This window comes from Harpia harpyja, chromosome 7, assembly GCF_026419915.1.
Source record: "Harpia harpyja isolate bHarHar1 chromosome 7, bHarHar1 primary haplotype, whole genome shotgun sequence".
In the NCBI taxonomy this organism is placed as follows: domain Eukaryota; kingdom Metazoa; phylum Chordata; class Aves; order Accipitriformes; family Accipitridae; genus Harpia; species Harpia harpyja.
In genome coordinates, this window is record NC_068946.1 from 14017070 (window position 1) to 14023069 (window position 6000).

Here is a 6000-nt window from a genome sequence, read left to right on the forward strand (position 1 = left end):
TGAATGTCCTACCTGAGCTCCAGGTCCCCGAATCAGGTGCCTGGAGCTGTACTGAACAAGAGGCAAAACCATACAGCCATACTTGTTTTCTCCCTGCTCACTTGCCTTGGATTGCTCATCACCCGCTGTACACAGACTTACAGGGGTCTTGGTGGGAAGGGACTCCTGCAGGTCTCCACTCCAACCTCCCACCTGGAGCAGGAAAGGCACAAGGCGTCAAAGTTGGTCAGCAGGGAGGTTAATCTGAAGCACAGGATCCTGCGGGTGAACAACGCAGGATGTCACTGGGGCTGTCCCTGCCTGTTCACCTGCAGGCAGGAAAGCTTTGAGATGTGTTGGTCAAGCACTCAAAGCAGGGTGCAGCAGGAACTTGGACGACGGAGTGTACAGATATTGAAAGAGATGGCAGCTCAGGCAGAAGAAAATAATCTCCCTGCTGCAAAATTGGCCCACTTGGACAAGTCAGTTTACCTGGAGATTGGCTGCCTGCTCTGTGGCCATGGGGAAGGTTGCTGTGGACATCCCTGGGTCCAGATTTCACCAACTGTGAAACTCAGCTGTGCGGCTCTATCAAAGCAAAAGGCAGAAATTAGCATCTGTGGGTTTATACCAGTTTGCCTGTATCCGTCTCTCCTGCAAAGACAGGGCTGGGAATAAGTGACGGGTGAAGGCAGAGATGCTGGCTCATGTGCTCTGTGAGAAAAGTGCCTAAACCCAATCAGGACAGAGTAGGGGCAAACCTTCACCCAGCAAAAACTGGTAGAGCTGCCTTGTCTTTGATGATATTCATCATCTCCACTGTGAGGACTTCTCACAGCCCCTTGTACAATAGCTAGAGGGGTCAAAAGTCTGTTACCAGCTTTCAGGAAGGCACTGATTTTTGGCTGTCCAGTGTCAGAGTATCCTTAGAGGTAAGTGTGACTGTGACGGCCCGAGCTCAAGGACAAGAGATGGCAGAAAGGAAACCCTCTTGTCCAGTTCAGAAAGCATGGAGATGCTCAAGCTGAAAAGGAAAAAAATAACTCATCTCTAGTATCAAAACAAGTCCAGCATGTAATTGAGGATTTGTGCTCAAGACACAGTGCTCAGCAGAGTGACAACATCCCCTTCCATCCCAACTCCCTGTCAAGCAGCAATGAGAGCGGGGCTGTCCTGGGGGGGCCAAATGAGCCATGGGTGGCCTTCCTGATGAAGCACCCAAGGGGAGTGGTGGCAGCATGCACAGCCTCTGGCGACAGCCCCAGGCAAGGCAAGCTAAGGAGTTCAGTTCAGCCTGGGGGAGCCCAGGAGCAACAGGAGATGGAGGCTGAACAAGAGACGAGGCTGCAGCACAGGTCCAAGGTCCATCTGGGAGACAGGACTGGGGACAAGGCTACCTGCAGCATAGGTCCAAGGTCCACCCATGCGCAGGGAGGTTAGAGAGACACAGAGATAGGCACAGCTAAGGGTATAGCCTAAGACTGAGCCAAAGTGCTTGGGGCTGAGCTTAAATGGAGCCCACAGAGTCGTGAGCAGAGGGTGAGGTTGGCTGGGGCCACTAAGACCCGTGGGTGCTCGCAGAGCCCTGGCAGATGGTCCACCAACATCCCTCACACAGGGAGGTATCCCTTATGAAGTGCTGTGGGTGCCGCAGGTCACCATGGGGCTATGTCAGGGTGACACAGAGCCAGGGCAGGGACATGGCATGGGGTCTTGGAGCTGGGACAGAGATGGGGAGTCACCAAGATGCCCCAGAGGCTGGGTGGGGAGGGGGTTGGGAGTCAACGCTGAGGATTCCCAGAGCTGGGGGTAGTTATGGACCCCAGGGTCACAGGCAGGCAGGGTTTGGGGGAGTGAAGGGGAGCAAGATCCAGGGGAGCCACAGGGGCAAGACCCTGCAGCACCTGAGGGCCAGGGCAACGAGATGATGAGCTGGGAGTCAAGGGGAACCTCGGCACAGGCAGGGCCCACACTGATGGAACACAGCCTCACAGCCTATCCTGGATGGGCCTCAGGACAGGGCTGGAAGTGCACCCAACTCCCCGGCAGCACTGGTGAGGAGCTGCCTTGCTCACCCACAAGCGATGCCAATCCCCGAGGAGACAGCAGGCTGGGAATTACGTGATGGTTGAAAGCAGGACATAAATAAATGAAGAAATCTGATTATAGAGGAAGAAGTCGGGCAGAGACCGGTCACAAGTTAGCGAGCAGTGCCGAGCCCTGCCCCGTCAGCAGAGCATTGCAGGGACTAACCCTGCAGGTGACAGCAATGGTTTTCTGCCCACCCGGCCCTCCAAGCTGGCCTAGAGTGGCAGCGGACACGGCTCTGCAAGGCAGCACAAGGCAGCACTAAGCCTCCACTTGCTCCCTTTCTTGGAGGATTTTCTTTTCCAGCACCGAGAGACCCCAGCCCAGGGAGCGTGGTCCTAGGTACTTGGGGGATGCCTGGTGTGGGGCACAGCCATCTCTTCTCACCCTGACATCTCCTTGAACCTTCTTCTCTCCCCCTGTTTGTTTCAACGAGGCATTTCCAATACCTCAAAGCTCGGTCAAGAGCTGAGTGTTTAAAAGCCAGACTCTCTGGTTCATTCAGAGGTTCCTCTGCAGTTTTCTGCTCCTTGACCAACACGGGAGGTCAGGCTGGCCGGGCAGATGGATCTTTCCGGATGCAAAGCAAATTTGCTCTGAATGCTTCCTGAAGCAGAGTGGTTTCTCCAGTGTTCCTGTTGGCAAACACCAAGAGCAAAACCCAAAAAGAAGAGGAAACAAAACTGCCCACATGGTTTCCAGCAACTGTGCATTGCAACGGTATGGAGACGGGAGCAGCTTCTACAGAGAAGATGCTTTAAATGTGATACCTGGAGATGTCAGCAGTGTCAGCAGCCTTTCCCAGAGTCTCCAGTGAGCCCTGAGTGAGACTGGGGACTTGTTGGCCCTCATAACACGGCACCGTGGGACAAGCCATGGTGGCAGAAGGGAGAAAGCAGCTTTCCTTCAGCATTACCCAGCCCCATCTTGTGGCAAGGATCAGTAAAACCTCCAAGAGCAGCAGCAAGGTTCCCCACCACCACGTCTGCGTGCTGTGTGGGCATCAGGGTGCTTTCCAGGATGTGTCATCTCCTGCCCTAAGGTTAAGGCATCCCCTCTCCTCCAGCACCCCCAGTCCCAGCCGCAGGCAGGAGTGGTAGGGTTGGCCCGAGCCACAGCCGGCCGGCTCCGGTGCGTGCATGAGGAACGTGTCCTTGGCTGCTGTCACCTGAGCCCTTGAGGCTGCTGTGGGGTTTGTGCAAACAGGCTGGGCACCTCTTGAGGGCAGAAGCACAAGTTGGTGAGTTATCCCCCATCTCTTCTCTTTGCCACCTCATTGTGGCCTCCATTCCCAGTCCATCTTTCATTTTGGGAGGCCATCAATTTAGTTCACTCCTGTCCTTGCTGAAAGAGGCCCAGGGAGCTCTGCCACAAGCCGATAGCAACGGTGAGAAGCTGTATTGGTTTTGTGTGGCAAGGTTTTGGTAGTGGGGGGGGGTTACAGGGGTGGCTTCTGTAAGAAGCTGCTGGAAGCTTCCCCTGTGTTCAAGAGAGCCCATACCAGCCGGCTCTAAGACGGACCCGCCGCCGGCCAAGGCGAAGCCAATCAGCGATAGTGGTAACGCCTCTGTGATAACATTTTTAAGAAGGGAAAAAAAAGTTGGGACAGACAAAAAAACGGCAGCCGGAGAGAGGAGTGAGAACATGTAAGAGAAACAACCCTGCGGACACCAAGGTCAGTGAAGAAGGAGGGGGAGGAGATGCTCCAGGCGCCGGAGCAGAGATTCCCCTGCGGCCTGTGGTGAAGACCATGGTGAGGCAGGCTGTCCCCCTGCAGTCCATGGAGGTCCACGGTTGTCCTGGTTTCAGCTGGCTGGGGTTAAACCATGACAACGGTGGAGCAGATATCCACCTGCAGCCCGTGGAGGTCCACGGTTGTCCTGGTTTCAGCTGGCTGGGGTTAAACCATGACAACGGTGGAGCAGATATCCACCTGCAGCCCGTGGAGGTCCACGGTTGTCCTGGTTTCAGCTGGCTGGGGTTAAACCATGACAACGGTGGAGCAGATATCCACCTGCAGCCCGTGGAGGACCCCACGCCGGAGCAGGTGGGTGCCCAAAGGAGGCTGTGACCCCATGGGAACCCCGTGCTGGAGCAGGCTCCTGGCAGGACCTGAGGATCTGTGGAGAGAGGAGCCCATGGAGCAGGTTTTCTGGCAGGACTTGTGACCCTGTGGGGGACCCACGCTGGAGCAGTGTGCTCCTGAAGGACTGCACACCATGGAAAGGACCCACGCTGGAGCAGTTCATGAAGAACTGCAGCCCATGGGAAGGACCCACGTTGGAGAAGTTCGTGGAGGACTGTCTCCTGTGGGAGGGACCCCATGCTGGAGCAGGGGAAGAGTGTGATGAGTCCTCCCCCTGAGGAGGATGAAGCAGCAGAAAATAACGTGTGATGAACTGACTGTATACCCCATTCCCTGTCCCCCTGTGCCACTGCGGGGGGGTTGGTAGAGAATCCGGGAGTGAAGTTGTGCCCGGGAAGAAGGGAGGGGTGGAGGGAAGGTGTTCTGAGATTTGGTTTTATTTCTCATTACCCTACTCTGGTTGATTTGTAATAAAGTGAGTTAATTTTCCCCAAGCTGAGTCTGTTTTGCCTGTGACAGTAATTGGTGAGTGATCTCTCCTGTCCTTATCTTGACCCACAAGCTCTTTGTTATATTTTCTCTCCCCTGTCCAGCTGAGGAGGGGGAGTGATAGAACGGCTTTGGTGGGCACCTGGCATCCAGCCAGGGTCAACCCACCACAGAAGCACCAGGCAGATGCCCTTCTCTCTGCAGAGAGTGACAGGGATCCTCTCTGGGCCAAGCAGCCCCAGGCTGGGAGCAGCTGGTGGCATCACAAAGAGTGGCATATGCATATGGGGGTTGGTGGACCTTCACCATCCTCTTCTTCGAGAACAGCGAGAATCCAGACAGGGATGGGATGGGATCACTCAAAGGTGCAAACCCAACCCAAATCAAAGGCCCAAAGCATATGGCAGGAAGCGTTTTAGAACTGGAAGCTGTCCCAGCTCACGAGTTCCCATACAGCTGAAGAAGGAGGCAGATCTTGATTTCCACCTCTTTGCCTTTGTAAATCTTGAACGGTGTGGGTAGCCAGACACCGGGGCCTTTGTTGTAAGACCCTGCCCATGCCGGGTACCAACCAATCTCGAGGGGGGGCGGTGGTCTTGCAGTGGCCGGGGTGGCACACAGGCTGCATCCTTCACATCTGCTTACATGGCGGCTGATGGAAAGCGAGACGACGGACACAACACGGCCAGTGTCCAGTCACATCCTACCACAGCAGCAGAACCAGGAATAAGCGGTTCATCTGCAGTGAGACGTGGGCTTGCTTCCCCAAAGCTCAAGCCCAGACATCCCAATCCTCTTGACTCATGGACCCAGCGGGCGGGGGGAGTGCGAGGGGCTTTGGCACGAGGCCTCCCGTCCATTTCGGCCGAGGGGTCAACGCCCGAGGAGCCACCAGGGACGCGGGCGCAGCCGTGCCATTGTCCCACACCTCTGCACTTGCTGAGGGAACAACATTTGCCAGGGAAGTGACTTTCTAGGCGCCAGGCAGCCAAGGTTTGCAGCGTGCAGGACAGGCCAGGATCTCCTCTCTCCTGGCGCTGCCTGCCCCCCTGCCAGCTCTGCCTGTACCGGGACTCCCCCAGGGCAAACTTGGCGCCAGAGAAAGAGCAAGGCTCCCTCTCTCGCCCCTCGACCTCCCACCCCTCGGCATGCTCGTCTGCGAGGCAACGGGCTGCCTGCCTGCCTCCTGCCTCCCTCCCTGCCTGACTGCTGCAGGCGCGGCGGGGGCGTGGCCGGCGCGGCGGAGGCGTGGCCGAGGGCGGGGCTCCCCGCCCCCTCTTGGCCGCCCCGCCCCCTCTTAGCTGCCCCCGCCCAGGCTTCTGCTCCCCCCTCTCCTCCTAATGCCGCGACGTCATCTT